A 12592-nucleotide genomic window follows, 5' to 3' on the forward strand; every position below is an offset into this window, starting at 1 on the left:
TAACTATGTTTAAGGGTTGTAATATAAAATGAACTACCAATGTTATATGTACGATCTTTCCTACTGTCTAATTAATGAAAGCATGGTTTCTTGATCATAGGGAGTTGGGTAGAAGGTGTTCAAAAAGGTTTGATCAGTTGGGTTCACTCGATTTAGCGCCGGTCGCGCCTCCTGAGGTTGGGGTGTGACAAACTTGGTATCAGAGCCTAATGTTTTAAAGTGTCCTAGGATGTCTCGCAGCTGTGTCTAGTAGAGTCATTCTTATCGGTGTGTAGTCGACCACATCTTTAATTTGGAGGCTACTTGGGCATTTAGGAATAACACCCTTCTTTGATATTCTAGATCGTGCGGCAAAACTTGTTATGAAACTATTTCTCCTCTAACTAATGCATTCCTTCAACTTTCAGTACATGACACCAAGGAAGAAAGAAAGAACTGGCCAAGGAGCCAACGCTGCTCAGGAGCAGAAGTCGATTCCTTAATTGATGATGCGGGTGAGAACCCGGGGGTGAGGACATTACCCTGACTACACTGTACGGTTCCACTACAATAGTTCCTACATCTGCTGAGGGTGCTATTACCCCTCCATTAATATTCCTGATCGGCCTCCAGCTCCAACTTCCCGTTCTGGTATTTTTGATGAGGATCTTAGGGGAGCTATCCAAATGTTGACTCAGCTAGTGGCCTCTCAAGCCTAGAGGTAAAATGTTGCACCCAGTTCATCTAGCCAGCAAGGGATTCCACCAATTCTAGGGTGAACAGATTTCTTCAGCTAGACCCTCCAGTGTTTACGGGTGCAAATCCAGAAGAGGACCCCGAGATTTTATTGATGAGTTGCACAAGACCCTCAGGGTTATGGGTGCAACTGAGATAAAGGGAGTAGAGTTGGCTGCCTACCGTCTGAAAGGACTAGCCTATTCATGGTTTGAGTTGTGGTAAGATTCCCGTGAGGAGGGGAACCCTCCGGCGAGGTGGAGCGAGCTTGCCGACGCCTTTGTAGATCATTTCCTACATGCTGAGACAAGGGCAGTCCGTGCAGCAGAATTTGAGAATCTAAAGCAAGCTAGCAGGAGTGTGTGGGAGTACCACATGAAGTTTGCCTGCCTGTCCAAGTATGTTATTCACATGTTTCCCACAATGGATGCCAGGGTACACCGGTTTGTTTCAGGCCTTAATCCTTTGACTATTAATGAGGCTTCTACAGCTGCCTTAAATTCTGACATGAATTATGGGAAGATGGTGACATTTGCTCATGCCACAGAGAACCGTAAACTGAAGAACATGATGGAGAGAAAGGGTAACAGCAAGGCCCGATCTATGGGCAACATGGGAGAGTCACTAGGTGGGGGAAGATGAGCTTTCAGGGGAGGATCATTAAAGCCGTCCCAGTCTGTTGCACAATCTTCAGCCAGTGCACCGCCATAGGGCCTAGCCAGTAGCAGCAATGGAGTCGTTTCAGGCCTAGTCAAGGTAGCAGGGTCGGTCAGGAGGGAGATGCTAGCAGCAACAGAGGTCCCTATGCCCTAGGTGCGGGAAGATGCACTCAGGGATTTGCTACATGGAGTTACCCATATGCTATGGATGTGGGATGAAGGGCCACATTCAGAGACATTGTCGTGTATCCCGCCAGGGTGCGGGTAGGGGCACAACACAACCATCTAGTCCAGCAGCTGCTACATCCTCAACACCCTCTCCAGCTCGAGTTGCTCCAGCAACCGTGAGGCGTGATGCAACTAGGGGTGGTGCGCCGAGTTCGAGAGGACCCAACCGGTTTTATGCTATGAGTGGTCGCCAGACTGTAGAGGCTTCTCGAGATGTTGTTATAGGTATTCTGACTGTCCAATATCATGATGTGTATGCACTTATTGACCCCGGTTCCACCTTATCCTATGTTACCCCTTTTGTTGCTATGGAATTTAGGATAGAACCGAACCAGCTTCATGAGTCATTCTCGATGTCTACTCCGATTGGTGAGTCTATTACGGCTGCATGAGTTTATAAAGGTTGTGTTGTTACGGTGCGTGGAAGGGATACCATGGCCGATCTTATTGAATTGGGGATGGTCGATTTTGATGTAATAATAGGAATGGATTGGCTTTATTCATGTTTTGTCAAACTTGGTTGTCGAACTAGAACTATGAGGGTTGAATTCCCTAATGAGCTCGTTGTTGAATGGAAGGGAGATAATGTATGTCACGCCCCAACCTTGGGTGGCGTGGCTGGCACCCGGTGCCGAACTGGCCCGAGCGAACCACTCTGTAACTCATTCATTTCTTTTGTAACTATCATGTGCCAACATGGCCACAACTCATAATGTACAATTATAAGTGGAAAAACATGTATCACTAAATTATTTTTCTTAAAACATGAATACATATGGGTTGTCAAGGCCTCTGACATACTATACAAAATGAACCTCCGTCTACAAAGCCTCAAAGATTATTCGACATTAAATGGGACTGGGTACCGGCCTACCTATAAGCCTGTAGCAAAATTCTGATATGATGACTTATAGACTCGGCTGCACTCTGAATGAGGTGGAGTCTTACCGATCCTTCGCTAAATGCTAATCTTGTCTACTATTGGGGTTCGTCAAACTGATTATCTATACCTGCAGGCATGAATGCAGCGTCGCCAACAAAAAGACGTCAGTACGAATAATGTACTGAGTATGTAAGGCAGAATTAAAATATAATAGTAAGTCGACATTAATTACAGACATAGAAGAAACATGGAGTAAAAGACTCAACCTGTAAGTCTCGATAGCTCTGTAAATCATAAAATATCTATAATGCCGTGCATATGCGTGTAAATGTCATGTAATGCATAGGTCTATATGTACATAATATCATCAAGCCTCTGAGGGCATCCCATCATATCATCTCAACCACTGTGGGCAAAATCATCATCGTATACCAGCTGATCAGGTGGTGGTGTGTATATAACGTCATAATCTTTCCCATATCCCATATAAATATATATACGCATATATAACGTCATCTGGTCATGGGTCAATGTGCATGTATAAATGCATGAAATGTATGTGAAATACATTAATAAAATCTCTCGATACGTCATACGACCATTATACCTCGGACTAATATCTGAAATAAACTTTACAAACTTACATATTTTACCCAACCATAAATGCAAAGCAGCACAAGAACGAGGACTTTAAGTGACAAGAATGCACCAACTAACAAAGTGCATGAGTATAACTACGCAATGTCTATTAAGAGATCCTTAAGTTTTATCATGTTAGGACATCTTATCATTGTTGGGCGAGTGAAATAGTCCTTTATGGAGAGCAACCAAGAAGGTTAATTTGCACGACGAGTAGTGGTAACAAGATGAACAATCATAAGCTATATAAGGTATCATTCCTAGGTGATATAAACTACCAGTGAAAATACTTTTAAAATCCATCCATTTGAGGAAAAAAAAAACCGTTCATTATATTAATAAAAATCTCCGATAAGTCAATCAATCAACTATTCCTCGGCCTCAAACTAATTAGGGTCGATTTTACGAAACTTCTATATAAGTTCAGTTCTATAGGGAACCATTCTTTCAAATACTCAATAGTTTCTCTTTAAGGGGCGTTCTCTTAGTAAAACTAGCCCTTTCATGTTTCTATTTTTTTACAATTACACAATAAAAAAGGATTTGAACAAGCGTAAGTAACAAACTACAACATATTATAAGAACTTAAGTTCAAATACGAAAAAAATAAATGTCACAAGAAAAAATAGCATAATCCAAGGCCAAATAATTTTTTTTTTTTACCAGGAACTGAAGAGGTAGCTCCAGTGCTGAAGCAAATAAAGGACACAAAAGCTATTCCCATCACCAAGAACAGAATAAAGAAACCAAAAGCTTTCATACTTGAAGTACAGATATTCACAAAACTGACAAAATAAGATTGATATTTGATTTTTCTTTCACACCCTTTTCAAGAAAAGACAAGTGTTTGAATAAATTCAACCCGTTTGAAAAAAACTCGTCTTTGGTAGATAAAAAAGAAGAACAATCAGAACCCATTATAGCCCATGTTGGAGTATATATAATAAAAAAATTGTTATAGTACATAATAAAGAAATAATATAGTAAGGATGAGTCACGGAGAAGATAATGTGGAGTGTCATTGTAGTAACAATGCAATGTGTATAGGGGACAGTAAAGGTGCTACAAAGGAATTGAATTGTGTGAAAAGCACAACCTAAAAGTTTTAAACTGTTGGAAAGAGAAGTCTTCTATTCAGACACGCACCTCCTCACAAAATCGTGAGTCATAATTGTTTTAAGACAAAATTCGCCACATTTTGTCTTTATCCAAAATATTTTGGGTAATTACCAATTACCTGCATAATTAAGAATTATCTCAACTTAGTTAAAATACTACTCAATTTTAATACACGTTATATAATTTACTATCATGGTCATGTGGTACCAGATTAAATAAATACATATACTATTGTTTCATTAAAAAGTTCATGTTAAAAAAAAATACATATTTTCTTAACTTCTAATTTTCATAATCTCATATAAAGAATATAAATTTTCTTACGCTTAATTTTTGAAATGGTAAAAAGATAATCTTCTTTTCATGTGAGAAAATAATTTCTATCGTTATAATAAATAAAATCTCATAAATAAAAATCACGTTAGAAGGGTATGTAAATTTCACAAATTAATATCAAATGAGAAACAAAAAAAACTCCCAATATTCCATTTTTGTATTATGCTTTTATTCTTTCTAGTCTTTAAAAAATGGTACTATCATATATGTGAAAGATCTTTAACTTGAAAGAATTTTATTTCACCATTATGTTAAATATATTTAAAATCATAAAGATATTATGACACGTTTAAAATTATAAATTCTAAGTGGAGTAATACTTTTGATAGATGCGAAAATATTTCTTAAACATCTAGTTCAATCAACTAAACTAATAAGTACTATGGAGTATCATAAAATGTAACAAGAGGTATTAGAAGAAAAAAATATTGATGTTACAAAACTTACGGGGTGTAATATCCTTTCCCCTTTAGAACATTCATCCTCGAATGTTAACTTAGAGAGATTTGCAAACTTGTCACAAGGGTCTCCTCTGTAAATTAATCTTAAAACTCAAACTATATCTGAAGTCTTGACTATTCACAACCTTTTGTACTTGAGTATTTCGTATCTTCTTCACCTTTACTTTACTTAACTCACTTTTCAATCTCGCATCGTATCGGCTGTCTCTTTCATAACCTCCCTTCCACATAGGTAAAAATTATATCTATGCCTTAAAGCTCTATTGTAATAGCACCTCTGGTGCATACAAAATCTGGCGAAAGCTTCATACAGATTTCTTACGACTTGGTTCTATGGCACGATCTGGAAACAAAAGAAGGGTAACATTTCCGAAATGCCATATAGCCTCTCAATTATAAATGTGGCGCGCAACATACCCATAAGTGAGACTCTACTATGCACTGCTTTGTAGACTCCCTAGAACACAATTTGCTCTGATACCACTTTGTCACACCCCAACCTTGGGACGCGTGGCTAGCACCCGGTGCCGCACTGGCCCGAGCAAACCATTTTGTAACTCATTCATTTCTTTTGTAACTACCATGGGCCAACACGGAAACAACTCATAATTTACAATTGCAAGTGAAAAAGCACGGTATCACTAAATCATTTTTCTTAAAACATGAATACGTAAGGGTCATCAAGGCCTCTGACATACTGTACAAGATGTACCTCCGTCTACAAAGCCTCTAAGATTATTCGACATCAAATGGGATAGGGTACTGGCCTACCCATAAGTCTGTAGAAAAATTCTGACACGATGACTCATAGACTCAGCTGCACTCCGAATGAGGTGGAGTCTTGTCGATCCTTCGCTAAATGCGAATCTTGTCTACTATTAGGGTTCGCAAACTGATTATCTATACCTGCAGGTATGAATGCAACGTCCCTAATAAAAGGACGTCAGTACGAATAATGTACTGAGTATGTACGGCAGAACTGAAACATAATAGTAAGTCGACATTAATTACAGACATAGAAGAAACATGGAGTAAAGGACTCAACCTGTAAGTCTGAATAGCTTTGTAAATCATAAAATATCTATAATGTCATTCATATTCGTGTAAATGTCATGTAATGCATAGGTCTGTATGTACATAATATCATCAAGCCTCTAAGGGCATCCCATAATATCATCTCAGCCACTGTGGGCAAAATCATCATCGTATACTAGCTGATCAAGTGGTGATGCGTATATAATGCCATAACCTTTCCCATATCCCATAAACATATATACATATATATATACGCGTATATAACTCCATTTGGTCATGGGTCAATGTGCATGTATAAATATATGAAATACGTTAACAAAATCTCTCGGTACGTCATAAGACCATTATACCTCTGACTAATATCTGAAATAAACTTTATCAACTTACGTATTTTTGAGATCCATGAATAGATGTAGAATAATATGATACATGAGGAATCAAGAACATAAGCATCTCTAGTATTTCTATGAATAGAGTCATTTATGGAAATAGTGCATTTTCTCGTTTCGTTCATGTCATATAGATCACGCCAATAAAAAAGAAGGGATAGCCTTAACATACTTGAGTCGATCCTCTTTAAAATCCCTCTAATTCTTATCATGCCATTCCTCTCAAAATTCTGTAACTTAAGATCTTACCAATTTTACCCAACCATAAATGCAAAGCAGCACAAAAACGAGGACTTTAAGTGACAAGAACGCACCAACTAACAAAGTGCATGAGTATAACTGCGCAATGTCTATTAAGAGTGATGGAATATGTATCGCAGCAGAAGCAATCACAGTATCTTATTCACGTGTACATTAAACAATTAGCACATACAGAGATTATACGAGTTACCCTTTGAAGCATGAACAAAGCAAATCGATATTCTTCTCCAGCTCCAGAATTGCAAGACCTCAGCAACCTTCCACAGTCTTCTACTGTGTTACCCAAATAAAAAACCGGAAATAGAGAACTTCGGGTGGGTGAAATTCGAGGAAAAAATGTGTTGTTTTTCAGTGCAAAAATTGGCCAGCTATATACCATGTATATATAGCTACGTGTTTTTAGGTCAAAATATTTTTCCGAAACCTGTTAGGTTTTCTTCTTCCACTAAGGGAATGTTTCATTTATTTCCTATTATGCAGGCACATTAGGGACCACAAAATTTAATTAACAAGGCTTCCTATTATGGAATTAATTTCAAAATTTTGAAATTAATTTCTACCATAATAAATTACGAATTATTCCACTAAAAATTCGTAATTTCACTCCTTAGTTCATTTTCGAAATGCTTCCATAAAACCTTATTTAACTCCCCATGCTAAGATTCAGATACTAACCAATCAAATTAAATTAATGACAATTTAATTTATTGATTACTTCTTTAGACTTTCACTTAACTTATTTCATGTGTCGGATACAAAATCCACCAGCCGGGTTTACACATGAAAACTTATAAGCTTTCATAAAGGAGTATCATCAATCTCATAAAACGAAGACATGGATTTTATCAACTAATTATTACTTCGCCAATGTATATCATTATTGTCCAACTTACCAGGCTTATTGACCCACGAAAGAATTTCGATTTTTAATAAATCAAAACAATAAATGATATACACTACTAATAATAATTATATCAAGATTAAGAGTATAAGTACAATGAATGGACTAAAGAAATTATTTTCTTAAGTCAGTATAAAATACCTATCTCTACTTGATTCGTTCAATACATAGAAAATGTACTATCACAAGAAGTTAGAATTAGACCATTCCCATAATCAAGATAAATTATATTTAATCTTGTGCTACAACCATTCTGATGGCCTGTCCAATTCCATCATTTGGTTGTGAACATAAACTTTATGACTTATAAGAACCGATGACTTAATCTTCCGTGTATAAACTTAACTCTATATACTAAATCATCTACTATATAAGCAACGGACACACAAACAAATACATGATCTATTTAAAATAAAACTTTAGTGAATTGAATAAATAAATAAACAATTGTTCCATAAAGAATACTATAACAATATGCATGGTTTATAGTATATCCTAACAATCTCCCACTTAGACTCATAACCGTGCGTCCAATTTTCTGACACCCATTCTGTCAACATGGCTATCAAAAGTCTTCTGTGGTAAGCTCTTAGTTAACGGGTCCGCCAAGTTGTTCTCCGACGCAATCTTGGTGACTACTATGTCCCCTCTTTGCACTATCTCATGAATTAAATGATATTTACGCTCAATGTGCTTTTCTCTTTTATGGCTTTGGGGCTCCTTTGAATTTGCCACCGCACCACTATTATCGCAATAAAGTGTTATTAGTGCTTGAATCGAGGGAACCACATTCAACTCTCTGAGGAAGTTCTCGAGCCAAACCGCCTCTTTGGCTGGCTTAGTGGTAGCCACATATTCGGCTTTCATGGTGGAATCAGCAACACAAGTTTGCTTGATGCTCCACCAACTTATGGCTCCACCTTCTAGAGCAAACACATTTCCTGAGGTAGACTTTCTAGAATCTTTATGTGATTGGAAATCCGAATAAATGTACCCAATAGGCACAAGTTCATCCGAATGGTAGACTACAATGTAATCCCTAGTCCTTTTCAAGTACTTGATTATATGCTTAACCGTTGTCCAATGCTCTCTTCCAGGATTAGACTAAAATCTGCTAACAACGCCAACGACAAAGCAGATATCAGGTCTAGTACATAACATAGCATACATTAGACTCCCTACAGCAGATGCATAGGGGACTACCTTTATCTTTTCTATCTCTTCATTAGTTTTAGGATATTGATCTTTAGATAGAGAAACATTATGCCTGAAAGAGGTAAATCCTTTCTTGGAATCATGCATGCTAAACTTGGAGAGTATTGAATCAATATAAAAAGCCTGAGATAATCCTAATATCCTTTTCTTGCGATCTCGCAAGAGCTTGATCCCAAGGATATGAGCCGCTTCTCCCAAATCTTTCATATAGAAGTGCGTGGACAACCATTGTTTAACCAAATCCAAAATGCCCACATTATTTCCTATGAGCAATATGTCATCTACATACAAGATTAAAAATGCCACTTTGTCCACATCCCATTTTTTGTATACACAAGATTCGTTAACACACTGATCAAAACCAAAAGTTTTAATTGCCTTATTAGAACAGGTGTTCCATGCCCTAGATGCCTGTTTGAGTACATAAATGGACCTTTTAAGCTTACACAACATGTGCTCTTTGCCACTTTCCACGAAACCGTCTAGTTGCATCATATAGATGCACTCATCAAGACTTCAATTAAGGAAAACTGTCTTCACATCCATTTGCCAAATCTCATAACCATAATGAGCAGCAATGGATAAGAGAATCCTTATAGACTTAAGCATGGCTACCGGCAAGAAGGTTTTCACATAATCAATCTCTTCTTTCTAAGTAAACCCTTTCACTACAAGCCTTGCCTTAAAAGTTTGTACTTTTCCGTCTATACCTCTCTTTTTCTTATAGATCCACTTGCATCCAATGAGTTTAACCCATCAACTGGTTCTACAAAGATCCCAGAATTGATTAGAGTACATAGACTCCATCTCTAATTTCATAGCAGCAACCCACTTATCGGCATCCTTATCATGTAGTGCTTGGTCGTAATTGACAGGTTCGACGTTAGGCTCCTCAGGGATACTATAATATAATTCTCCCAAGAGCGTATAATGAACTGGCTGTCTTATTTCCCTCCCACTACGACTATGTACTACATCATTTTGATTTTGTGGTTGAGCCACATCATCATCAGGAACCCGAGTCTCCATGCTATCCACGGGGATATCAACGACTTCTTCCTTTTGTGCAGTCTGCTCAACATGACTCCCACTACTTTGTGGTAGTATGACTTCGGGCAAATGTTCTTGCAGGACATTAAGTCTATTGACATTTCTCCCACTACTAAAATGCAATGGTATGTCAAGATCGACTTCCGGGGTTTGGATATGGTCGTTTTGTTTTTTCAAGTGACTGAGTTTCCATTCCTTTGCTAAGTTCCTGTAAAACGAGTTTACTTCTAGGAACATGGTTCATCAAATAGTCTTCTTCAAGAAACATGGCATTTGTGCTAATAGTTACCTTTTTCTCTTTAGGACAATAAGATAAACCACCTTTCGTCCCTTTTGGATAACCTACAAACACGTATACATCCGTTCTTACCTCCAATTTATCCGTTTTCCCTTTCAGCACATGTGCTGGACAACCCCAAACTCGAATATGCCGGAGAATACGCTTGCGCCCAGTCCACAATTCTATAGGGGTCAAAGGTACTGACTTTGAAGGAACTAAGTTCAGAACGTAATTCGCCGTTTCTAAGGCATGTCCCCAAAAGGACGAAGGGAAATCAAAATAACTCATCATTAATCCAACCATTTCCATAAGAGTCCTATTTCTTCTTTCAGCTACACATTTTCTTGTGGAGTTCCAGGTGCATATAATTGAGATGTAATTTCACATTCTGATAAATAACCAATGAAATCCGTAGAGAGGTACTCCCTACCACGATCAGATCGTAGTGTCTTGATATATTTATTATGTCGCTTTTCAGTCTCAGTCTTGAATTTTTTGAACTTTTCAAAACAATCAGACTTTCGACGCAACAAATAAATATATCCAAATTTTGAGTAATCATCTGTGAAAGTCACAAAATACTCAAAACCACGTCTTGATTGGACATTAATTGGACCACACAAATCATAATGAATTAACTCTAATTTATCGCTTGCTCGATTTCATTTTGAGGGGAAATTTCGTTTTGTCATTTTTCCTTCTAAACAAGATTCACAAGTTGGTAATGCCTCCACTTTCAATGAACTTAAAGGTCCATCCTTGACCAACCTTGAAATTCTGTTTAGATTTATATGACCCAAACGCAAGTGCCATAAATATGTTTCACTCAATTCAGAAGAATGTTTTCTCTTACTTGGTGAATCAACATAATTCAATTCTTTAGGTTGTAACGGTTTAGGAATAGAGTCAACAACAAAAAGACCATTAATTAATGTAGCCGAAGAGAGATCACGGTTATCATGAGTAATAACACATTTATCAATATCATAAAAATTAATGTCATAACCATCTCTCATAGTGTAGAAACCAAAATTAAATTCCTTCTAACGGAAGGTACATATAATGTGTCTTTTAAAGCTAAACCTCTACCACTACCAAACGAAATACTAATGTTTCATATTGCTAAAGCTATGGCTGACGAACCATCTGCTTGATAAATGTTGATTTCTCCTCTACTTAGCTGCCGCGTTACCTGAAACCATTGCAAATAAGTGCAGACATGATTAGTGACTCCCGAATCTACACACCATGACATGGTAGAAACCGCCGCTAAAAGAGTTTCAATGACAAGTAGATGTAAATCACATAGTGTCACGACCTGGATTTTCCACCCTCGAAAGTCATGATGGCGCCTACTAATGAATGCTAAGCAACCCAACGGTGTGAATAAATTATCTTTCCCCCAATTTTGAATCCTTTAACAGTTAGAAACAATAGCTTACAAATGGAAAAAAATTTAAACAAGCGGAAGAAACGATAAAACATTTGAGTAAATATCCAATACATCATCTAAAGCAAAATATACCCAGAACTGGTGTCACGCTTCACAGGCAATCTAAAATTACTACAAACAAGGTCTGAAAGAAATATACAATCTATCTCTGAAGTAAATGAAAATAGACCATTAAGATAGAAGAGAAAGCCGGGGCCTGCGGATGCCTGTAGGACTACCTCGGAATCTCTGACTGGACTAAAGGCAGCCACCCAAAGCTAAGGTCCAAAAGTTGCCGCTCCGGGATCTGCACATTAGTGTAGGGTGTAGTACCAGCACAACCGACTCCATGTGCTAGTAAGCGCCTAGCCTAACCTCGGCAAAGTAGTGACAATGCTAGGACCAGACTACCAAATAAACCTGTGCAGTTATATCATATACAGCAAAAAATAACATATAAATAAGCAATTAAAGATGGAAGGGGACATGATACGGGGGAATATCCTTTACCAACAGTAGTTCACAAGAAAAACATAAAGAACAATTTAAAAATTGCAGCAGAAAGAATAAGGAAATCGTAACCGGTCAATAACTACTTCTATCATTATTGTTGTGGCGCGCAACCCATTCCAAATAATAAAAAAATAATGTTGCAGCGTGCAACCAGATCCATATCAATTATCACTGTTGCAGTGTGCAACCCGATCCAAATATAATGTGGCGTGCATCCCAATCCAAATATAATATCATTGTGGCGTGCAACCCGGTCCATATCATTACATACAATTCAACCCCAATCGCTAAAAGAGTCCCGGCGACAAGGGAATAAGGGAACAACAATATCCCGCCAAGGGAATTGACAGTATAAGTAAATACGTCCCGGTAAGGGAATCAGCTATAACCAAACTTGTTCCAACATTTAACTTCACAAAAGAAACCTCAACTAGCACCAATACCCAACCATAAGCAATTTCCAAGAGAATAATCATA

This window comes from Nicotiana tabacum, chromosome 1 (genome assembly GCF_000715075.1).
Source record: "Nicotiana tabacum cultivar K326 chromosome 1, ASM71507v2, whole genome shotgun sequence".
Lineage (NCBI taxonomy): Eukaryota > Viridiplantae > Streptophyta > Magnoliopsida > Solanales > Solanaceae > Nicotiana > Nicotiana tabacum.